Source organism: Nuphar pumila, chromosome 1 (assembly GCF_984573655.1).
Source record: "Nuphar pumila chromosome 1, dmNupPumi1.hap1.1, whole genome shotgun sequence".
Lineage (NCBI taxonomy): Eukaryota > Viridiplantae > Streptophyta > Magnoliopsida > Nymphaeales > Nymphaeaceae > Nuphar > Nuphar pumila.
In genome coordinates this window covers 69,972,089-69,998,504 of record NC_143249.1, presented here as the reverse complement: position 1 = coordinate 69,998,504, position 26,416 = coordinate 69,972,089, and positions in this window count along the sequence as shown.

Sequence of the window (26,416 nt, the reverse complement as noted above, 5' to 3'; positions counted from 1 at the left end):
ATGCAAATATGATACAACGCTCAGAGAATGACAACAGTGATAGCAAGAGGTGACATGCAGGCAGTATTTATGATATGAGGGGAAGATAAATGATATAGTGCAGAATATGCAAATGTGGTCATACAACTGTAGGAGGAGACGTCTATTATGCAAGTGGACTATATGGTAGATATCACGTCTATCCGAATTTCAAACCATCTTAATTCAATACAGCAGTTTTGTGAATTATTTTAGTGACAGCCGATTAGTATGTGGCAGCAAATAAAAAAAAAACTGAACATGCTGTAAGTAGAACAATGAATGCAGAGGATAATGTATGTTTATGGAGGTAATGAATGCTGCAAATTTTGTATGCTGTGAGTAGATCAATGAACAAGTTCAGAAAATAGATGCAGAGAATGGGCTGTGTAATGAAATGAAGTGTATGTTACTTAAATGTAAAATGCTCAGGATTGATCAATGAACTGAACATATCAAATAGTGTTATTGATGAGCCAATGCAACAGACTATGTACCAGCGTGACATATGTGATACTCACAACGTGCAGTGAACAAGGCTATACAGTGGATGAATATATATACGATGACAATGTGAATGTGTCATATTCAACAACAACATGTGATGTAACAAATGCAAAAAAAAAAAAAAATTGAATCGTCACTAGGGAAATAACAAGACTAATGTTAATCTCTCAGAGTAATTAATCTCTGGCCACCACAAGTGAAGCTACAGTAGGACGTCTAGCAGAAGCCAATTGAAAGGGTCGATGGATGCCTAACAGGGCATTTCATTACATAATAAATAGAACATGATGTTACAGATGGTCTAAGCAAGGAGGTGTGGGATCATACACAGATGATACAATAGGCCAATAGGGTATGGTTGGAATAAAAGACAATGCCAAAATGAAAGAGAATGTTGCTAGGCGTTAAATGCAGAAGTATAAGTATTTAGAGATAAGGACAAATCAGGTGATCAGCGATCAAAAATTTTACTGCTATGAAATAATAAACATCACAAGGAAGAAGATGAACAACAATTACTGATGATCAAATCTGATCTGGAGATTCATACATACAATTAAAACTAAATGAAGATGATGCTAGGAAATGAACAGGGTACATTATGAGATCTTGTAGCAGGAATCTTAATACTACTAATCTTATTTTTATAGATAATACAAGGCTGGATGAGAAATATACCTATCTACACAACACAGCTCATTGATATAAATCACCACACGCAGTGCTAAGCATGACAATAGAGAGCATGTGGCAATAAGAATCCTAGGCGTGAACTAGTTTAAGTCTTTTAAAGTAACTCGACTATCTTGCGAGAGGATTTAGAGGCTATCAGTTATGAAGCGAGAAAGGATGAGATCCATTGCTTAGTGGAATTCTTTAGTGAAATCAAAGGATTTCAATGTAAAACATATGCAATGATTTATGCCAAATCAACAGTAATTGTCGATTTAACTAATCACCAGTAAATCCAGAGAGCAATTTGCGATATAGCAGATGGAAAGAACAAAAAAAAAACAAAAATGTTGGAATATATATATATATATATTCCGTTGATATTGCCTATATGTAGACCGACATTGCCATAGGCGAAACCGATACTGCAACAGGGCGTCAATGGATTGAATATCAAGAAAACAAGATTCAAATTGGGAAGAGAGGAGGATTCTTACCGGATGGCTGGAGCTCTGGAGGAAGATGGTCTTCTTCTGGCTATTATTATTGTGGCAATTGTCTTTAATTGATCAGAGAAGAAAATGACCCAAAGGAGGCCAGGAGAGAAAGGGGAAGCCCACTGTGAGGGAAAAAGGGAAATCGTGCTATAGGAAGGGGAAAGAGGGAAAGTAAAAGGAGAAGAGAGATTGAGAGGGAATGGGTGTCCGATTAAGGGTTCTGCAAATAATGTCTCCAAAACGGCTGGAGGAAACAAGAGAGTCTGAGAGATAAGAGAGGCCGGAGTTCAAATCGGGATCCGGGGTCCCTCTTGCCATCAAAGGGGTTCCTTTTGAAAGATTTCCAGAAGTTTCATCTAAAAGATCAGCATATTTTGAAACTTCTCAACCGGACTTTGAAAGTATTTGAACAAATTTTTGAAAGTTTGCCAATCTTGGAGGGGGAACGACTTCTTTTCTGAAGAAGAATTTTGAGTTCACTTTACCTTTTTTTTTTTTTAAGGTGGTGCCACCTCAACCAGATTTAAAACCTTTTTGAAATAAAAATTTTTATTGGTTTTTCTTTGCAGGGAGCTCTAGTGAGGTGCCACCTATGTGTGGGCCCACTGATTATTTTATAAAATAAATAAAATTGAAAATTAAAGAGAGGGTTTTATAAATTGGTGTCACCTCCAGGTGGGCCCTGCTTGAAATTAAGAGAAATACTTGAGAATTTGAGTGTGACGCCACTTCAGGGTGGGTCCTACATCATTTATTTAAAATAAAAGCAAAATAAATTCTTTTTGGGATTTTTATAATAGTAGGCTAGTTAGAAAATATGAAGTGAAATTTGGCTTGATTTGAAAAATTTAGAAGGAAAATGGTCCTTCAAGGCAAAATATAAAAAAAAAAATGTAGAGATTTTATAAAGAAATTCAAAGTCTTTTTGCAAAAGTTTGAAATAAAATCTTCTAAATTTAAAGTTGCGTCCCCTTCTTTCCAATTGACGAAATTTTAAAATCAATATAAAAAACTATCCAGATTGTTTTCCTGAGAAAACTTTTGTAATTCGGAGTCCTAGGGGTTAAAATGAGGGAAACTACCAATTTTGAAAAACCCAGGGATTTGAAATCAATTTTGAAAGAGTTAAAATCCGAATCTGGATTGATAATTTTGAAAATCGGAAATTTTGGATCTCTAAATGACATATTGTGCAGTGAAATGATATGAAATGTTCATGTAATGCTATGCAAAGACATGTCTCAAGAAATACCACTCTGAATCAGGAATTGGAAATTCTAGCTTCTTGTCAAGAGTAGGATTTTAAAATTTTGCGATTTGGAGATGTTTCTGAGCCAAAATAGAGAAATTTTAAGAATTGAGAATTCATTTTGGACTTTTGACAAGGTCTTATCTCAGAAAATGACCATTTTGCCCTCCGGTGATCTCAGAGAACCAAAATGTGATGATTGTTGGAAATGTCAGGAAGGTGAGTGAAAATTTGGGGTGTTTACACTAACCCTAATTAAACTTCTAAATGTTTTAGAAAACTTCTCAAATGTGGTGCCACATTTGGTTTTTAAAACCCTAATTTTTAAAACTTTAAAAACCTATATTAAAATCTAAAGTGAAAATGAGGTTTTAAAATCAAGTTTTTGACTTTTCTAAACTCCTAACCTAACTAGGATACTGACTAACCCTAATCTAACCCCAACTTCTTCAAATGTGGTACCACCGAGAGTGGGCCCCACTTGATTTTTTAAAAATGATTTTAAAATTTAAAAATACAGGTTTTCAAAAGGGGGTTTAAAATGAGGTTGGTCTTGAAATTGGAGGTTTTGAGTCCATTAGAATTTTGAATGGATCAAGACTCCTCCAGATGTGGTGCCAACTGAGTGGTCCCCACAAAAAGTTGGAATAAAAATTGGAAATGGTTTCAAAACAGAATTAAAATCACCGAATGAAAATCAGAGGTTTTGAAAATAGAGTCCTAAGCGAACTGGAACTCTAGACCAGAGTCCTAAACCAACTAAAACTCTGAGATTTAGGTTTTTGAAAGCCAAATAAATACATTTTTGAAGGATTTTCTCAAAACTAGTGAAAATAAGTCAGGAAATGCAGTCAGGGTTAGAGTCCTAACTCAACCGAAACTCTGAGATAGAGTCCTGAATCAACTAGAACTCTACGAAATAGACTACTTTTTTTTTGAAAAATAAATAAAGAGGATGAAAATGGAAGTAGAAACAAAAATCAGATTAGAGTCTTGACCGGATTAGGACTCTGGGAGAGAGTCCTGATCAGACTGAAACTCTAGATTTTTGGCATTTTCTGAAAAACAGATGAAAGAATTTTCGAAAACCAGTGAAAATAGAAACAAGCAATGAAATCAGAACAGAATTCTGATCCAACCAAGACTCTGGGGACAGAGTCCTAATTCGACTAAAACTCTTAAAGTTTTAGATTTTCTGAGAAAACAAACGAGAGGATTTTAGAAAACCGATGAAAATAAGGTATAAATTGAAGTCCGGTTCAGAGTCTTGATCTGACTAGGACTCTAAAGGAGAGTCCTAATTCAATTAGAACTTTGAGAATTTTGGGTTTTCTAGAAAGCAAATGATGAGATTTTAAAAAGAACTTTTTAAAACAAGTGAAAATAAAGTTAAAAAATGAACTCAGGATAGAGTCCTGGTTTGATTAGGACTCTGGGATAGAGTCCCAGAATTTTGAAACTCTGTGATAAAAGTGTAACAATTTTGGTTTCTAGAGAGATAAATGAAGAGATTTTTGAAAGATTCTCTCAAAATTGAATCAGGGTCAGAGTCCTGGTCCAACTAGGACTCTTTGAATAGAGTCCTGGTTCAACTAAAACTCTGAGTTTTCGAATCCTTTTAAAAGATTTTTGAAAGATTTGGTTGAAAACCAGTTAAAATGGCAACGAAAGATAGAGTTCTAATCCGACCGAAACTCTGAAGTAGGGTTTCAGTCTAACTAAAACTCTAGAATTTTGACCAAAATGAAGGGTTTTGACAAAATTTTGTTGAAAACAGTTTAAAATAGAGATGAAAAGCAGAATCGTAGTCCAACTGAAACTCTGTAATAGAGTCTTAATCCAACTGAGACTCTAAGATTTTGGCTCTTTTGAAAGTTAGATGAGAAGGTTTTCGAAAACAGGTGAAGAACATGAGTAAAGGATGAAATCAGGATAGAATCCTAGTCCGATTGAAACTCTAAAGAAGAGTACTGATCCAACTAGAACTCTAGAATTTTGGCTAAAACAAAAGATTTTGAAAGGTTTTCTCAAAAACAGGTAAAAATGGTAGTAAAAGGTAGAGTCTTGATCCGACTGGGACTCTGGAAAAAGAGTCCTGATCGAATTAGGACTCTAAGATTTCGGCCAAAAATGACAGAAATGGGCAGGGGCTAAGATAACTTTTGATTTAAAATCAAAATAGAATTTTGAAAAAGGTTTAAAAAGATGAAAAGACAGAGTCCTGTTCCAACTAGGACTCTAAAATTTTTGAGAAATTTGATAAATGAAGAAATCCAGAAGCGACACCATCTAGTTGGGTCTCATCTGAGGATTGAAATTAGTTTAAAATTGGCTTTAAAACAAATCCAGATTGTTTTTCTGAAGAAAATATGATCCTGGGGGTTAACAAATGAAAAATGTAGATTCAAAACCCATGTTTTGAAATTGATTTCGAAAGAAAAGTTTTAAAACTCGAATCTGGATTCAATATTTTGAAAACAAGAGTGCTGGATCTCGACAATGAGATGTAATGACATGCAATGTCATGAAATGATATGAGATGATATGCCAAATGCATGCAGGGATATGAAGTGGAATATAAAATGTAGACCCTGGATGAGGGATTTGGAATCCCAGACCCCTGGCAGAGACAAAGAAATGAACATTTATGTTCGAAGACAAAGATTGATGATTGAAATTGAGCCAAAATGGAGATTGTCTTTTGGAATATTTGAATTTGGGGCAAAAATTCGGGCTCTGAATGGCCCTGACTCAGATATCAACCAACTGGTTCCTTGAAGGCTGTAGAGAGTGGGTCCTAGTGGCAGGCGGTAGGTGTTTGTGAATGAGGGTGAAATTTTGGGGTGTTTACAGAACCTATGTAGGATCTAACCGGCTCGTGCGAATCACGCTACTTCAGTATCAGATTCAGCCTTTTCAAGGTAGGTACATTAATCGCGTAGACATAAATTGATCCAAGCGCATGAGGTATGCATAGGATCAATTTCTAGATCTGAACCAATAGGGATCAAACCTGAAAACACTTTTTCTAAAATTAATTTTCACTTTGAAAAATCATTTTTAGTGAATCCATGTCACCATGGGACGTTGGGAAAAATCATTTTGCAAAACTAAACTCTTTTGGCTTCTAAAACACAAATCAATTAGGAGAGGCTTAGGTTTTATTTATTTTGTTATAACTTGATTAATTCCATCATGTTTATTGTTGATTATTAGATTATAATGATGCAATATAAGTCCTAAAAATTCTGAAATTTAAATATGCCTAGATCTATGATCAATTATGCAAAACTGTTTTATAGAAAGGATGAGGCAAAATTGTTGTAGGAGTTTTATGTTTTATGATTATGTTAGATTAATATGAGCATGATCAGTTAGTTTAATTCATGTTTGTATGGTTAATCATCATATTAGTACCTGTGTGAACCATGATTTAATGTATTAATTAGGTTCCATGTGGTTAATGAAAAGAGGCAAATTTGTTTGAATAACTACATGAATGAAATATGATTTTGGATGATGGATGCTAATGTTTTAATGTTGTTTAGCACAAACATGTTTGAATATGTGTTGTAAGGTGCTTTAAATATGCTTAGAACATTTGTAATCATGATTGATTAGATTTTAATATCATCCTTTTACTTGCGTAAAGAATGCCTTAAGAGTTTGAAATCTCTGATATCCTGCTTCTATTTTAGAAAAAAAATTATATCTTTGGGAATACGAATTCAATAAATAAAAATAGTACAATGTTCTACCCATTTGAATCTTGATTTTATAATCTTGTTTGGTCTCGTTTGAGTCAATATTAAGGGCAAAATGTTTGTTGCAATAGAGCATAGGTTTTTTCCCTCTCAGCAAGATTGTTTCAACCAGTTGTTTTGAAAAGCCTAGAAACCTAATCAAAATTATTCAAAATAAATTATGAATAATTTGAGTGGAAGATAATACACATAGGAAGATTCTGTAAAAAGAATTTTGTCAAAAGAGTTTACAGTAAATCTCATAAAATTCTCCAAGTCAAGACAAATTTCAGCAGTTGACAATATCTGTCTTATAGTTTTCAGAACAGGGTTCAGTTACAAACTTTTCAAATTTTTTTTATAAATGATTTTGAAGTTCTACTTCTTGAATTATGTTTTAGACATGTTAGGGCAACCCCAGTTAAATTTTGAGAGCTAAAACTAGTACATATGATTTTTTGTGGCTTTTCCAAAATTAGGTTAACAAGGATCCGAGTTATATAGTTAACACGCATTGGTGCCTAGTTTGTTCCTGCATTATTTAACATGATGAATGATGCTTAAAATTCAATTTATGGTCCGATAAATCATGAATGACAACAATTCATGTGTCATATATGTTAATGTGCATTATGCATCATAAGGCATGATCAACAAAAAATAAATGAATACACATGTTATTTTGTTTAATGAAGCATAATCATGACTGAATTATGTATGTAGCCTTTAAGTAAGCATTTGGACACATGATATGGTATATGGATGGTAATAATGATGTGTAGTATGGACATGAGCATGGCTCATGAGTGAGACTAGGTTCGGTGAGACCCACGGGTGCTCGTGGAGCACAGAGAAATGAAAAGACTAAATATACATGTACATAATCAGATAATTGCCTCAAAGTAGGCGAGCTCAAGGTCACCTAGAGATGGGGTTTGAACTGTGAGCAATTTGAATGGGTTAAAATAGCCTTGTGTTATGGAGTGTCTCTGAGTGGAGATTGGGCTAGTATATTTCATTTCAATATCGATGAAAATTAACCTCAGAGTTTTAGATGATATGAACCATTCAATTATAATAAACTCAAGCGATGTCTAGAACAATAAATCCAAAATCTCGATCCGATGCCTCATCCCACAGCCACTCATAACTCTACTTTTTACCTGAAAAATGGTAAAATTATAGGAATTATACTACAACTGTCTAAGTAGAAAATTCTGTAATTTTTTTTCAGGTATATCATGTGTCAAGTATGTGATGTGGGTGTCATGTGTGATTTTCAGCATATGCAGGATTAAATAAAGAAACTATACAACAACAATAACATGTATATCATTTAATCTAACAACCACAACATTAGCATGGATAACATTTAGCTACACATCAATATGATTCAAATATCTCACATGTTACAATTTCTAAAACATGCTAAAAGTACAAAACTATATTCTGAAAGAGTTATGAAGCTATAAATCTAGCAATTTACTCAGTGTGATACCTAAAATGTTCTAATCAATGTTTATCTTTATTTATATCGCGGGTACACACAGGACGAATCACTCATAACAGAAAAAAACATTCGAGGGTTTATTAGTCATGGGTGTATTATTATTCCAAATGTTCTAACCGAAGCTGTAAATCCTAAAGGAGCGGCCAGTGACCGAGAGAACCTCCCAAAGGCCAAAACCAAAACAGGATGTATCCCTAACTTCTGCAGAAGAACAAAGAGCTACCACCTAGGACACATTGGTAGTCCGGGTCCCTCCAACTCCGATGACTGGGGACCAATGAGTCACTTTAGCTCAAAACAGATAAACATATGTCCCCGGAGTTTTGTACCACCTACCCTCTTCAAGGTAAGCTTGAATCTGAGTGGGTTAATCATTTCATTTAATTATTTTCTCGAAGTACAGGAGCATTTCCCCAACTACCTCCTATTACCATAGTAGTAAGTTCCCAACCTTAGTCATTTTACCAAAGTACACATACATCCCAATTTATCTTTTCATATTGATTGCACCAACCCACTCAGAGTGCTTCGGTACCTTCAAACTGGTCAAACACTGATGCCCCGATACCTTTAAACCAGTCAGGCAGAAGATTTATAATTTATATTACACATTAACATTCTTAACCCAAGGACTATTGTGAAACCTTATGTACAAGGCTCTTTGCCTTATCCGTGTTCACCCATCACTATTATGATTCATTCAATTTGATTTAAAATGGATCTTAGCAGGGATAATGAATCATCTTAATGCATCACAAAAAGGCATTATACAATTTTATAAAAATGCTAACTGCCATTGTCTCAAATCTGCTATTACTAAGTTATTCCTACTATACTGCAGATTTCATGGGTAGTGTCTTGACCCAATGGTAAAGGAAAATATGCATCTTGTTTCCCATTAACCCGCAGGTCATGGCACATGCAACTTATGTGAACTGCAGGTGAGAGTGTTGCTAAGTACTAAGTCTAAGTTAGCTGGACTTTAGATTTCAATATGTCAGGCATCTGTATTTAAAAATGAAAATGAGCTTTTCTACTAAGTTTCAGTTTACAATAATTGTATATTTCAAATTATCGGTCAACAACATCACCAAAACAGAAAATGAACATTTCTACTAAGTTTCAGTTTATAGTAGTTGCATATTTCAGATTATCAGTCCAATAGTATACCCAATAATTCAGACCCTCTAAAACTCCTATGTTAGAAAGATGAATATAGAAAATTCCAACATTTCGAAGGACCACTCATTCAGTTGTACAACAATGAAATTTAACATATGATATCAATAATTATCTAACATCATTATTGAGCAAAATAAACTAAATAATACAAGAGATCTCAAATGGTACATCAACAGTATAACAAAAGTTGTCATTCATTTTTTTTTTTTCAGTCTGTAACAGAAAGCAAACCTTGCTGGCTGGGAAAATCTGAAATCCTCTAATAGCAGATTTGAGATTTCAGATTTTCCAACATCCACACACTCAGATTTCACAATTGCCGAAATTGCCAACTTGCGGATTTGGGATTTTGGCAGTTGTGAGCCATTGGTTTCCTGGCATCCAAAATCCAAGCCCTCCCTTCAAATCGAAAATCCCCCAAAAAAATTGATACGAGTTTGACAGCATCACATTTCATACTTGGAACCGGCACATATGCCAAATCACAGAGAACCCTATACATCTGAAACCCCCAAATCGTAGATTTGGGGTTCTCAAATTAGGGTTAACAGAACCCTTTTTTTTTTCAGAATGTTGAACACCCCTCTCCAATTTAGGGATTTCGTAGCTGCCAAAACCACCAACTCACAGATTTGGGGTTTCCGACAACCGATAACCCAAAAGAACTCTAGGTCGATCGAGTTAGAGCTCCCTCTACATCCCACCTCAACATGACTGGACACAATCAAAACCCAAAAGAAAAATTTCAGAAATCCTACCTTGACCGGCGTTTGGGCAGCTATTATTGCGAGAAGGAAGTCGCCAGCAGCGGTGCACTGTTGTCGCGCACGAAAACAAGAGGATGAAGGCCGAGAGAGAGAGAGAGAGAGAGAGAGAGAGAGAGAGAGAGAGAGAGAGAGAGAGAGAGAGAGAGGAGAATGAGGGAGGAAGAGGGATGGAAGAGAGGAGCGAGAGTAGGAGGAAGAGACGCGAGACCCCCTTTTGAAGAGGGGATCGACTTTCCCTCCAGCGGCTCCGCGCCCTTCCCCTTTGCATCTATCGAGTTAGGGTTCCTTCAGAACCCTAACTACATTTTTTTTTTTATTATTGGTAGGTCCTGCCCTTTTTAACTCGAGGTTCTCTTTTTTTCGTTATATGGGGCACGAGTCGGGTCTGAGACCCGCGAACCAACTGTGTCTGAAATGCATATTCGGATCCGTGATTTGGATCCGTAATTCGTCTGGGTTATGGATCTACAAGTTGGATCCGTGACTCAACGATTGTTTGGGTATGCAGGTCGGATATATATGGGTCCAACTGTGGATCCAAGTATATTTTATTGTTATATTATTTATTATTTTATTTTATTTTTCTAATGCATGTGTATGATATTATATATATATATATATATATATATATATATATATATATATATGGACCCCCAATTGATAGGGATCCTGGTTCCAAAAATTTTCTCTTTATCACATGATTGAAACTATGGATCCAAATGATGTAATTTTGATCCAGACCTTCAGTAGATGAATATGGCTCCAAAATAAACTATTATGGATCCTATATAAAGTTTTCCCCCTTTAAGATCTACATATAAATTCGCAGATCCACATAATAAGTTTTGGATCCAATATCAAATCTAACCATGATATCGAAGTTCCAATATCAAGGATCCGAACAAAAAAATAAAATTCTACTACTAGGTATTTATCTGGATCCAATTATCGAAGATTCAAATAGTATTTTAAGGATCCGACATCAAAGATCTAAATAGGACATCCGAGATCCAATTGGATATAAAAATTAAAACAATGAAAGTATCCTTGTAGCAGCTTCTGAATATGAAATTCAAGTTTATTTATCTCATAAAATTCAGGGTTATTACATCCTTTCCCCCTAAAAAGAATTTTGTCCTCAAAATTTCATTGCAGGATTCCCATAGAGATTGTAGTCTGAGGGGATTGGTATCGACATGGATGCACATATTTTTGTGAGCTCTCAACATATATCCCAATATATAAGGATCAGGACAACACCCAATGAGTTTCTAAGAGAAGTTTGGAGCTAAAATTTGGTCTCGACAAAATTCATACATGAATTCTTTGATGGCAAAATTCATACTAAATCATGGAAAGTCTTAACCTAAGACAATTGGAGTGTATGTTCACTACTTCCTACTGGTTTAGTCACGAATGATAGACATGACCTGCTATTCATTTAGCTTGTTCTTAATTATTGAGTGAAGTTTCCTTTATTTTATCATAATTACATTGTTGTTTGTTGTCTTCACTATTTCTAACAGACTCTTTGTCCTGAATAACCTCTACTTATTCCTATTTCTCAAGGCTTTGCACGGCTAGTTGTCTCCGATCGAGATCTCGATCAAGGCATAATTATCTCACAGAATGGCTCATCTATCCACAAAGACACAAACATGTCATTATATCGAGATCTAAAATTAATAATGATTCAATTCTTCTATAACTAAAGTCAAATCTTTTGATCTCTAACTGGCTATATCAATCAATCTCGGCAAATTCTCCCAATTTATCATAATTTTTTATTAATTAAAGATTATCAAAATCCACGCCGGATCACCTGATCTGGAAAATATACGACCTCACAAGGAATTACCGCTCTAGAGGGTATACCTGGTCTTGGACAATACACTTCCTCACAGGAACTCATCGTCTTTGCGGCTACCCACTCTTGAACAATGTACTTTCTCACAGAAATCTACCACTCTAGCCGGATTACCTCTCTTGATCATACATACTCTCACAGATAATCCTTTGGAAACAAATTCTTAACAGGTGTCAAAGTAGTGATATATACATCAATACAAATAACTGTTCTCAAGGTCGATAGCCACCAATATGGGCACAAGCATAGATATCATTAATATGCATCACATCACTTCACATGGCACTAAAAATCATGGAATCCACCTTTCACTAATAAGGTTTCATGAACCATAATTCACTATTGAACTTAAGCATATATCACATGCTTTCAAAATTTCAGATCACGTGACATTTCAATCATATCATACAAAAGCATATTCTCCTAAGCATCATATCATTGCCACCAGGAATATTGCATTTTCCAAATTTAACCTTGAAGCATGCGTAACCAAGGCATAAGTTCTATACAATGTGAATCTACATATACTAAGAGTCAACTAAACCTCAAGATACGTAACTTCTACGTAGTTCGAGTTATGCACATAGGATTCATAACTATAATGCCTCAAAATTTTAACCCAAATTTATGAGGATTTTTTTTTTATAACAGCAGAAATAAGTAATATTACGGGGTTAAACATTCTGGAACAATACAGTGGAGAGCAAGCCAACATGGTTATGTCATTTCACTATCAATGAATAATAACATCAGAGTTTTAATGACATATTCTAATAAATAAAAAAGGAACTCAAAATATCCCGGGAACAGTAAATCCAACGTCTCAATCTGATGCCTCATCCCGCAACCGCTCATAACTCTACTCTTTACCTGAAAAATGGTAAAATTATAGGAATTAGACAACAACTGTCTAAGTAGGAAATTCTGTAATTTTTTTTGCAGGTATATCATGTGTCAAGTATGTGATGTGGGTGCCATGTATGATTTTCAGCATATACAGTATTAAATAAAGAAACTACACAACAACAATAACATGTATATCATTTAATCTAACAACCACAACATTAGCATGGATAACATTTAGCTACACATCAACATGATTCAAATATCTCACATGTTATAATTTCTAAAGCATGCTAAAAGTAAAAAACTATATTCTGAAAGAGTTATGAAGCTATAAATCTAGCAATTTACTCAGTGTGATACCTAAAATGTTCTAATCAATGTTTATCTTTATTTATCCCGCGGGTACACGCAGACCGAATCACACGTAATGGAAGAGAACATTTAGGGGTTTATTATTCATGGGTGTGTTATTAACCCGAACGTTCTAACCAAAACTGTAAATCCTAAGGAAGCGGCCAGTGACCAAGAGAATCTCCTAAAGGCCAAAACCAAAACAGAATGCATCCCTAACTTTTGCAGAAGAACAAAGAGCTACCACTTAGGACACATTGGTAGTTCGGGTCCCCCCAACTCCGAGGACTGGGGACCAACGAGTCACTTTACCTCGAAACAGATAAACACATATCCCCTGAGTTTTGTACCACCTACCCTTTCCAAGGTAAGCCCGAATGTGAGTGGGTTAATCGTTTCATTTAATTATTTTCCCAAAGTACATGGGCATTTCTCCAACTACCTCCTACTACCATAGTAGTAAGTTCCCAGCCTTAGTTATTTTACCAAGGTACACATACATCCCAATTTCTCTTTTCATATTGATTGCACAAACCCACTCAGAGTGCTCCGGTACCTTTAAACCGGTCAAGCACCGATGCTCCGGTACCTTTAAATCAGTCAGGCAGAAGATTTAAAATTTATATTACATATTAACATTCTTAACCCATGGACTATTGTGAAACCTTGCACAAGACTCTTTGCCTTATCCGTGTTCACCCATCACTATTATGATTCATTCAATTTGATTTAGAACGGATCTTAGCAGGGACAATAAATCATCTTAATGCATCATAAAAAGGCATTATACAATTTTATAAAAATGCTAACTGCCATTGTCTCAAATTTGCTATTACTAAGTTATTCCTACTATACTGCAAATTTCATGGGTAGTGTCTTAACCCAATGGTAAAGGAAAATATGCATCTTGTTTCCCATTAACCCACAGGTCATGGCACATGCAATTTATGTGAACTGCAGGTGAGAATGCTGCTAAATACTAAGTCTAAGTTAGTTAGACTTTAGATTTCAATATGTCAGGCATCCGTATTTAAAAATGAAAATGAACTTTTCTACTAAGTTTCAGTTTACAATAATTGTATATTTCAAATTATCGGTGAGCAGTATCACTGTTTTCGTCGCAAAATTTTTCCCTTCCTTGCGGGAGAGAGGGGAAACAATTCTGCGAGTCAAACTTGACCAGAGTTTGAAAACTGTTTTGAAATACTCACCTCCGTTTTGAAATTGCGGGAAAATTCTGAAGAATGGGACTCGACCTGTTGGTACGAGGTTCAACCATTCCTGCCGCCTTTAACAGGGGTAATCGAACCAAGGATCAAATGTGTGCTTAGCTTAATTAAATCATCAAAATCATGTTCTATCCTAAATGCACAGAGAATTCAGGAATGTGCTATGAGATTTCGTAAAATGCAGGTTGAAATACATGATGCATGCTTGAAAAATTGCTTTGGAGTTAAAAAATGTTTCTAAGGAAAGTGGGAAATCAATTTTTCAGAAAAACTCTGATAAAAGGGATTTTGAAAATCATAAGAAAATTTCTGAGGATGTGAGAAAATCCTGGGAAAATGGAAAGGATTCTTGAGAAAAGGTAATCATCGAAAGAGAAAATGTTTGTCAGAAAAATTCCAGCTTTTGAAAACTTTTCTTTGGAAAATGATTAAAAAATCATAGGAACACTCTTTGGAGAAGGAAAATCAAAACTCAGGAAATTAAAATTCTGAAAAATCTTAGCCTTGAAATATTTGAAAATCGATCTTGAATTTTTTAGAATGATGAAAAACTCCTTTTGAATAATTGAAAATGAATTTTAAGAAAGAATATTTTCCAAGAAAATCGCAGGAAACATAACTTGAGAAAATCTGACTTTGAAAATTTTCAGTCTCTTGAAGAATTGATTTCCTTAGAATGAAATTTTCTTGAGAAAAGTGTGAAAATGCAGGTAATTTCATGATGCAAATGATTTGAATGGATGAATATCTTTTTGTGAAAATATCTTTTCAGAAAAATATGCAATTTTAAAATTAAACTAAGGTAAGATTACCACATATTCCGATTATGGCCGTAAATATGCTTGTAATTTACTTAGTTAATTCTAAAATATTTTGTAAAATTGAAGATATGTAATGCTTTTTGGAAGATAGCCTAAGAGTGTTGGCTCGGTGTGACTAGTAGAAAGATGCTAAATCTGGGTCTCATCCATATTCTGACTAGGGCCGTAAATATGGACTCCACCGAGTTTATCAACTCCGTAAGAGTTAGTGCACGTGCCATTCGTGTACATTCACAGTGATTTTCAAAATAAAATGCATGAATCACATAATCAGGATATTGCAGAAACTCAAACTATATGATATGCATCCTAATCTAAGCAGAAAAATAAATATTATTCTAAATTTATAATTGATTGTTACATTGTTGACAAAAAAAAATAATAGCGCCAAAAGAAGCCACATCTTCCAGATTTTCCTGCAAAATGAATTAGTACGAGAAATATGGCATACAAAAGAGAGATTTGAAAATTTTACATTAATGACAATACATAAGTAATTACGTCTGAACTACAATGGAAATGTATAATACAATGGCTAAAATATGACTGGAATGCATATGATAATATCTAGACGCCACGTTTAAACTTAAATGAGAAATGTATGTATATATATCTAAATGCTTAGACTTATACTAAATGAAATATGCTAATGGAAGTATATCTACTTGAATATACAGGAAAAAGTATCTACCTAAATGCTTATGCATAAAAACAAATGTATATGAAGAGATCTATATATATATATATATATATGTTCTTATAATGAAAAATATGCATAATAATCGAATTCCCACATGTAATGGGTAAATGCAAGCTGCAATGATATACAGGAATACATATAACTAGAAATATGCAAATGTGTTGTGGAATACATGAGTGACTATATGAATATAACAGTGAGTATATCTAGACTGTGGAGGAAGATGCAACCAATGACTAGGGTGTAATGGATATCTACATGATGGACATCTTCATAAATAGGCTATACATAATGCAGATTACTGTGCAAAAGGCCATTACACCATGACCTACAGAAAATTGATAATAAAAGCATGTAGCTGTGTCAATGGATAAGCTGCAGCTAAAGTGTACAGGGGAAGAGTTGTTGTAGATGAGTATTGATACAAGATGGCAATGTGTGAGTGTAGTGAAATAAGGATGTAAAGCCCTAGATTTGAATGTAGAGGTTATAGTGAAAGGCAATATGAATTTGCAAAAACAAATATGCTTGTGAAGAGGTGATTTGTGCAGGGTGCTATGTCATGACAGAGTGCAACATGTATAATGTGCGAAATTACAGAGGATATATTGGGGTGGTCAATATGCAAAAATCTGGGCATCAAGGTAGGTGGCCTACAAGGGACGTAAAATGTTGAAATTAAGGTGAGTAGAGGAGATGACTGATGATATGCAAATGATGAAGTCATTGGTTGCCATGGAAGGCACAGGTGACTGTAGAGTATGATTCAAATGAACTGCCAACTACAAATTGATTCCCGTAAACTGTTCTTGGGATGGTTAACAGACAAGGAGCATTTTATCCTGTTGGAGGCTCCAGCACGTATATGTATTCCTATTTGCTATCTTAAAAAATAATATAACAGGATTATCTTGTAAAAACATGCCTTTCTCTCTATAACACGGTTTCTTGGCTTCTGTAATTAAGAATGGGAATGATGACAGGTGATGGGAATGCTTTAGTTTGATGAAGCAAAAAAAAAAATGTGCAATGAAACGTGTAATATACAGATGATATGCCTTTAGAGGGGAATTAACAAATGAAAGGCAATGAAGTGATGTACAAATAGACATGATTAATATAATATAGTGATGTTCTAACTAAGAAGCCATAAATGAATAAAATCTAAATGCTAAAACTGTATATTGCATAAGTGCTTGTGTATTGAAGGTTTGAAGGTCATATCATAACTGTAAATTCTGCTGTTCTGAGTAAACATAAGAGACATTTTGCTTAAACAACCATCTTTAATAGGTTGAGCTCCCACAACAAATGTTATTGTAACCTGATTTCGGGCAGCAGATATTCAGATGAAAAGCAACCTTGTTCGTCCAAAGATTCTGCTGAAACACTTGCATCTAATGCTGCAATCAATCTAATCAAAATTTCTGTGGAAATTACCAACAAAATGCTCTTCTTAGTATCACGTATCTGACAAGAAAGACGTGAAAGCCCAACAGGGTATTTCATTACACAGTAAATAGGATGTGATATTGCAGAGGGATTATCAATATACTATAATATGCCTATAGCTATTATATGAACTAAGATATACCACAAATCCAGATAATTACATGAAACAATTTCAGTGATATCAAATCTTACAGGATGCAGAAACATGAATCATGATAATATAGGATGCAGAAAACCAGAAATGTGTAAAATGTCAAAGAGGAAGGATGTGACCCAGCAGGGGGTCAAAATTTTTGTTGCAAAATACACATCGGTGCTGCCATATGCAGACTGATATTGTATATAGTGCATCCATGAATCAGAAGATCGACAATCTGGGGAAAACGAAAGAGGGAAGAATGATTACCTTGGCTTAATAGAGGTTGAAAAGAATGTTTCTTTCAATGGTGGATTGTGCTTCTAGAGGGAAAAGAGATCCACGCCCTCTCTGTTTGTTATGTAAATATACTGATGGAAGAAGATAGAAGGAGCCTACCGTAAAGGGGAGAAGGAATGGGAAGGAAAAACCCCACGACAGAGAAGAGGGATTCCTCTGATAAGAACACAAGGACCAAAGAAAATCGGCCAGGATCCTCCCTCAATGCCATCAAAATGTCCCTTTTTAAAGATTTGGAGCCCCTTTCCATCAAAAGATTGCAGCTTTCCCTTTCTGTTGAGGTTCCGTTACAAAATTTTGAAAATCTTGAAACCGAAAATTGATTTATTTTGAAAATTCACCATTTTTAGAGGGGAACGATTTCCTAGATTTAAAAAAAAAATTGTTCATTTACCTAAAGTCTAGGTAAAATAAATGATTCTTCTTAGGAAATTTTAGCCGTGGCGCCAATTTAGGCTAGGTTAAAAAAAATGAAAGTATAACCAATGAAACAGGTTTTCTCTTTTTTTTTTAAGGTGGTGCCACCTCAGCCAGATTTGAAAACCTTTTGAAATAAATTTTTTTTTGTTTGTTTTTCTCTACAGGAAGATATAGTGAGGCGCCACCTATGTGTGGGCCCACTGATTATTTTATAAAATAAATAAGACTGAAAATTAAAGAGAGGGTTTTATAAATTGGTGCCACCTCCGGGTGGGCCCTGCTTGAAATCGATATTGAAATAAGAGAAATAATTGGGAATTTGAGTGTGACGCCACCTCAAGGTGGGTTCCACATCATTTCTTTATTTGAAATAAGAGCAAAGCCGAAATATAAAAAAACTCTTTTTTTTTTTGGAAATTTTATAAGACTAGACTAATTTAGAAAATACAAAGCAAAATTTGGCTAAATTGCAAAAATTTAGAAGAAAGATGGCCCCTTAGGGCGAAGTATTAAAACTATATGGATTTTGTAAAGGAATTCAGAAGTCTTTTTACAAAAGTTGAAATAAAATTTCTAAATTTAAAGCTTCGTCCCCTTCTTTCCAACTAACGACATTTTTTAAAAAATCAATATTAAAATATCCAGATTGTTTTCCTGAGAAATTTTTTTATAATTTGGAATCTTGGGGGTTAAGATGAGAGAAACTGACAATTTTGAAAAACCCAGGGATTTGAAACCAATTTTGAAAGAGTTAAAATTCGAATTTGGATTGATAATTTTGAAAATTAGGAATTCTGGATCTCGAAATGACATGCTGTGCAATGAAATGATATGAAATACTCATGCGATGATATGCAAAGACATGTCTCATGAAATGCCACTCTGAATCAGGAATTGGAAATTTTAGTTTCTTGTCAAGAGTAGGATTTTAAAAATTTGTAGTTTGAAGATATTTCTGAGCCTAAATAGAGAAATTTTGAGAATTGAGAATGAATTTCTGCAAGGTCTCATCTTAAAAAATGACCATTTTGCCCTCCTGATGATCTCAGAGGATAGATCACGATGACTGGTGGAGGTATCGGGGGAGGTGAGTGAAAATTTGGGGTGTTCACAGATGCCCCTCTTTGCGACTAAGCCGGCTTGTGGCCGAGCTTAGTGGCAAAGAAAAACACACCAAATTTAGGCTAAAAAAAATGCCCTAGTTAGAAGGATCTGACTCGGTATAGAGATATTAGCCTGGTGAAGATGGTAGATATGAAATGGAGAACGAAGAAGAAAGATTTGCTCTGTGGTGGTGAAGTTCAGGTTTTTGCCCTTAACCTGGATGGAACAGAAAATGCTTCTTATGGGAAAAAGCTCAGGTTTGACCCTTAACCTGATTGGGGAATGAAATACCTCATCAAAATGAGGCTCAGGTTTATACCCTTAACCTGATTGGGCAGAAAATGAAATACCTCATCAAATGAGGCTCAGGTTTGTACCCTTAACCTGATCAGGCAGAAAATGAAATACCTCATCAAAGGAGGCTCAGGTTTATACCCTTAACCTGATCGGGTGGAAAATGAAATGGAATCCTCGAAGGAAGAGACCATGATGGAACCTTTGGATTTTGCACAATAAATCCGTTAGGGGTTTTGCAAAAGGAAGGAAAAATAGGGTCCCTAAAGCTTGAAAAGGGATTGATCTTGGGCGTCTCATTGTTGAGACTAAATAGCTTTTGAAATTGCCTTTTGCGATAAAATGATTGGTGGTTCGACCTCGAACCGAAATTGGACTGTCTGTGGTTGGACAGAAGGGACACAGGGAAGTGTGCGAATCTGAAAGCCCAGGCGCTCAGATTATAAAAAGAAGGGAAGGAATCTTGAAAACTCCCGTAATCAAGTCCTAAAGAGGGATGAAAATGATATCGGGATATGTCAAAATGGACATCAAGCTCTCACTCCACATCAAGATAGCTAGAAAATATTGTCAAAATGTTGAGAATTCTGTTGTTGATTCAAAGTATTTGAAAATGATGCACATTGTTGCAAAAATATTCCTTTTTTCCTACCTGAAGTATTACTTCCAAATGGGATTAACTTCATAGAATCAAGATTTGGAATCCAAATTGCTTGCGATTAACCTTCTTCAAGGAAGCTATCAATTTCCTTGATATGAACAGGAAAGTGAGAATTTAATATTATGAAAGCAATTGATGAAAGAATATTGATAATAGAATTTCACAAATTTAAAGAAGATTCTTGATAGATTTGGCAGTTTGATATCCTGGGAGCTTCTCTCATGATATTCTTCATGCACTCTTTTGAGCTTTCTTAGGCTTCAGGGGAGTTTATTATATCATCTTTTATTATGGAAGATGTCCTGACTTTTTCTCTCTTTCTTTTCCCTCTCTTTTTCTCTTTTTGGAAGGGTACGTCACAAACTCCTTCAACTTGGAGATGTTTCGATCCTTCTTTGCCTCAGGGGTTATGTTGATGATGTTGGCTCATGGGTTGGAGATCTCTAGATGATAGCGGAAATTAAATATCTTTTAGGGATTGTCGGGAGGTTCATCGCATCTGCCTTCATCTCGACAGTGCTTTGGACTTTCCCTGGAAGGATCCGTCACAAACTCCTTCATCTTGGAGATGATCCAAATCTTCTTTGGCCTCGGGGATCAAACTCACATAATTCACCTTTATCTTGATGACAATTGAGAGATCCCTTTTGCAAATATTTAATTGCAGCTTAGGTGATTTTGAGGAGACAGGGCTTGGGTAAATTCTCTCTTTTTCTAGCGCTCAGGATATTTCCACTGCCTCATCTTCACAAAAATGGTCTTTAAAGATGTGTCATAACTGCGATCAATATCAATCATTTATGGCTTTGCAATAACATTGAATTATCTTTGCTGGCCATATCGAGGATTTATCCTTCATCCTTTTGGTTGGCCAATAGAAAGAATTTGGATTTTTGATCTTTCTTTGCAAAAGTTTTGCCTCTTTGGAAGTAATTCTGAAGGTATTTTGAGGCAAAGATTAGTGCAATAAAGATTTTGAAATCAACAAATAATTGATTGACAAATTGACAAAATGTTCTTGAAATCCTTGGTGAAAGAGAGCATTTGAGGTCCGGCTCAACACATCCGTGACGAAAATTATCCTCTCATTTCTCCAAAGAAGAAGACTCAAGCTTAGCCCTTACTTGAATGGGAAATGAAAATTACTCCTTTCCCTGAAGAGGAGGTGTTTGCAAAATGAACTTTCGAAGAGAAATTAAGTTTCCGTCAAAGCTCCCTAACATTAGGCTTCTCTTATGGAAAGGGGGCCGATAGTAGTGAGGTCGGTAAATTGGGTCATGAAGGAACGAGTCCATCACACTCTCCCTGAAAAGAGGGTACTCCATGACGAAGATGGCCTAGTATGAAATTTGGGGGCCACAAGAAAAGCAAACTTTCGTCGAAGCTCTCCCTATAAAAGGGTTCCTTGTATGAATATGGAAATTGTTTTGCAAACGGTTCACGAAGACGCGAGTCCCTTCAAACTCTCCCTGAAAAGGGGCTAAGTGAACGAATTGGATAGCATGCAAAAAGAATGAGCTCCCTCAAACTCTCCCTAAAAGGGTCTCTCGCAAGAGAAAATGATTGAAATTTGGATATTGGGCCAATAGGCGGAATGAATACGACCATGATTGGCAAAGGTGACCCGCAAGTCGAAAATGATTGAGATAGAATTAGTAACCTGAAGGTTTGAAATTGGATGACCTAACAGTCGAAATTGAGAATTGGTTGACCCAAAGGTTGAAGTTGTGTGACCCGGAGGTCAAAATTGAGAATTGAGTGACCCGAAGGTCAAAATTGGAAATTAAATGACCTAGAGGTCAAAATTGAAAATTGGATGAACTGACGGTCGAAATTAAGAATTTGGTAATGGGAATTGAGAATTGGAAATTGGGTGACCTGGAGGTCAAAATTGGAAATTGGATGACCTGACGGTCGAAATTGAGAATTGAATGACCCGGAGGTCAAGATTGGAAATTGGATTTTGATGAGAGGTTCGTATGATGACCAAACCTAGAAGATCGACCAATGTGATTGATGGGATACTAACACAGGGTTAGATTTTGGAAGAATACCAGTATAAGCACTGGGTTTTACAATGTGTACCAGTACGAGCATTGGATTTTGGGAATGTGACAGTATGAGCACTGGATTTTTGGAAAATATGCCAGTACGAACGTTGGATTCTAAAATAGTACCAGTTCGAACCCTGGATTTTGAAAATGTACCAGTCCGAGTATTGGATTTTGAAAATGTACCAGTTCGAGCGCTGGATCTTTAAAAATATACCAGTCCGAGTACTGAATTTTGAAATAATACCAGTTCGAGCACTGGATTTTGGTTCAGTGCTAATGACTGTCTTTCAATTTTGAATAACACTTAGGAATTGTGATGGGACTGTTTGCTGAAATCTCAATAATGACCAAATTGATATTAATGCAGTTGAATGCAAATGAATGCAAATTGATGCACATGGATGCACAAGTGTGTAAAATGAGAGATTTGTTTATCCTGCCTGTATACAGAACAAAAATTTAAAAATGCCCTAGTGTAACTGAGAAAGAAAGTTTGATCCTTATTGAAGGAAATAAGAAGATTACAAGGGAAGAATAGATGCTTCAAGTATAGAACTTTTTCAAGTGTCGAGCATTAATGGGATCTGGTAATTCTACCCCATCGGCATTGATGAGCCGATATGAGTTGCGGGGTAATGTTTCTTTGACAACATAAGGACCTTCCCAATTTGGCGACCATTTTCTGCCAGGATGATGTTTGAGATAAGTTGTGGATCGAAGCACTAGATCATTGACTTTGAATCTCCTTTCGATGACAGACTTTGCGTACTGTCTGGCTATTCTTTGGCGATAGGATTGAGCATGCTCTGCTGCTTTTAGTCTCCTCTCGTCGAGCAAGTCTAGCTGAATTAATCACTGCTGCTGGTATTGATCAAGAGGTAATTCTAGAAGTGATGCAAATTTCAAAGCGGGCTTCTGAACATGCAGAGGCAATACTACTTCTGTTCCATAGACCAGTTCTTATGAAGTAGCATTTGTTAAAATGCGAATGGTGGTCTGGTAGGTCCATAGCGCATCATGGATCTTCTCATGCCAGTCAAGGCCGGTTTCTACAGTTCACTCCAAGATACAAATTAAGATTTTGTTGGTAGCTTCTGCCTGACCATTCCCTTGAGGGTAGTAGGGAGCAGAGAAATGATGATGAATATTAAACTTTGAGCAGAATGTCTTCATTCTTTCGTTCTTGAAGTGACTGCCATTATCCGACATGATACATGTGGTATGCCGAATCGACAAAGGATGCTCTTGTGAATGAATGAGACTACATGTCGGCCTTCTACTGTGCGTAGAGTGATAGATTCTATCCACTTGGTGAAATATTTTGTTGCAGCAAGGAAGTATTTATGGCCATTTGAAGCAGAAGGAGTGATGGGACCTACGACATCAAAGGCCCACATAGAGAACGGCCATAGAGAGACAACAGATTGCAAATATGTTATTGGCGCATGAATAGAGGGTGCATGTATCTGACATTGAATACACTTCTTCACAAAATGGTAACAGTCTTGCTGCATAGTCTTCCAATAATAACCTGCTCTGATGATTTGTTTAACAAGGGTTTGGTAGCCAACGTGGTCACCACAAATGCCTTCGTGTGCCTCTCGCATGATTTCTTTGGCTTCATCTTCGTCTAAGCATCTGAAATACTCAAAACTGAATCCGCGACGATAAAGAACATTGGCCAGAATGAAATATCGGGTAGACATACGCTGGATTGCTCGTTGTTCTTTCTTTGAGAGTTCTGGAGAAAATTCACCGGTTTCTATGAAATTCTTGATGTTATAATACCAAGGCTTCTTCTTTTGCTCAACTTGGTTTACTTGTTTTGTTGGAAGAAAGGCAGGTTGGTCAAGTCTGCCAATTTCAAAGGAGCGACAAGATTCTCCATTTTTGAATGCCATAATGTAGCCTAAATTGGCTAGGCTATCATCCACTTCATTAAAATCTCTCTTGATATGGAAAAGCTGAAATTCTTTAAAATTGTTGGAAAGAGCTGAGACGATCTTTTGATAAGGAAGTAGCTTTTGATCCCTGACTTGCCATTCGACTTGGACTTAATTGACAACTAGAAGCGAGTCGCTATAGGCATGCACTCTTTTGACATTGAAGTCTAGTAGAATCTTTAGACCTTGAATTAGAGCTTCATACTCGGCCATATTGTGGGTGCATGGGAAATCGAGCTTAAGAGAAAAGGGAATCATCTCCTTCTCAGGAGTGATTAATAAGATCCCAATGCCTATTCCAGCCATATTCTTGGAACCGTCGAAAAATAAATTCCAGACTGGAGATTGCTGGATATTACATATTTGCTAGTCAGGGAAGTTATCTTCGGCTTTTACTTCTTCTGCTAAAGGAAAGTCTGTCAATTGATCTGCAATTGCTTGGCCTTTAATTGATTGTTGTGAGACATATTCTAAGTCATACTGCATTAGCAAGACATGCCATTTGGCGATCTGTCCACTGAGAAAAGGTTGTTCTAGGATGTACTTGAGAGGATTGAGTTTGGACAATATTTTGACTTCAGATGCTAGCAGATAGTGTCTTAACTTTTGACACATCCATATCAGAGCTAGGCAGGTCTTCTCTATTTGAGAGTATTTCTTTTCATAGTCTATGAAAGTCTTACTCAGATAATAAATGGTGTGTTCTATCAAGCTGCCTTCTTTGTATTGCGCCAAGAATCTGCCGCATGCGACTTGATTGACTGAGATATATAGCAAAAGAGGTTTTCCTAATTTTGACGGCTTCAAGATAGGAGGGTTAAGAAGATACTTTTTGATACGATCGAATGATTGCTGACATTCTGGTCCCCATTCGAACTTCACTCATTTTCTGAGTAAGTGATTGAAAGACTCACATCTTATTGCTAAATTGGAAATAAATCGCTGAATTGATTGCATGCGTCCCTGAAGGCTACGCAATTCTTTGGGTGGCATATCAATGATAGCCTTTGCTTTGGCTGGGTCAACTTCAATTCCCTTTTTGCTGACCAGAAAACCCAACAGTTTGCCTGATTCGACTCCAAAAACACACTTTTGAGGGTTAAGTCTTAACTTATAAAGGACGAGTCGCTTAAAAACTTGATCAAGAGCTTCGAGGTGATCTTCTTCTTTTTTGGATTTCACGAGGATATCATCAACATATGCATCCATGATTTTGCACAGTTGATCATGAAAAATGACGGCCATTGCTCGTTGATATGTTGCTCCAGCATTCTTGAGTCCAAACGGCATAATGGTATAACAGAAAGTGCCCCAAGGCATGGTGAAGGAAGTTTTTGATTGGTCGCGGGTGACCAACTTAATCTGGTTATAGATGGAATATCCATCCATAAAAGAGAACATGGCATGTCCTGTCGTGCTGTCGATTAGAAGATCAATGCTTGGAAGGGGATAATCATCTTTCAGAATTGCTTTGTTGAGATCTTTAAAGTCTATGCAAATCCTCACTTTGCCATTTTTCTTTGAAACAACGACAATATTGGCTAACCAATCTGGGTAGTCAATAGTTTGAATGAATCCTACTTTGAGCAGATCTTTGAGTCCTTCTTTGACTTGTTGTTCTATTCTGGGATCCATTTTCCTCAGCTTCTGCTTGACTGGCTTAGCATCTGGCTTTAAAACGAGGCGGTGTTCGACTAATTTTGGGTCTAAACCTGGCATATCTTCATATGTCCTTGCGAACACTTCTTCATGTTGCTTGAGAAAATTAGTGAGTCTTTCCTTCTCTTCCAGACTTAGACTGGTACCGATCTTGAGAATCTTGGAATTGTCTTCTGAACCTATATTGACATCTTCAGTCGGATCTTGGACTATAACTGATGGTTCATCCTGCTTCTGGGCTGAGGCAAACTTTGGTAATTCCTAAAGAGACTGATCGAATTCCGCATATTCATCTGGCTGCTTTGCAATTTCGCCATCTTCTGTGCTTGCTTTGACTCGATGAATTGCTGTCGATTTCTGGAAAGCCTTTGGATTGAGAACGAGCTTCTTGATTGCTCGAGGAGACATTCTGAAATTTTGGATAAGAAATTTGA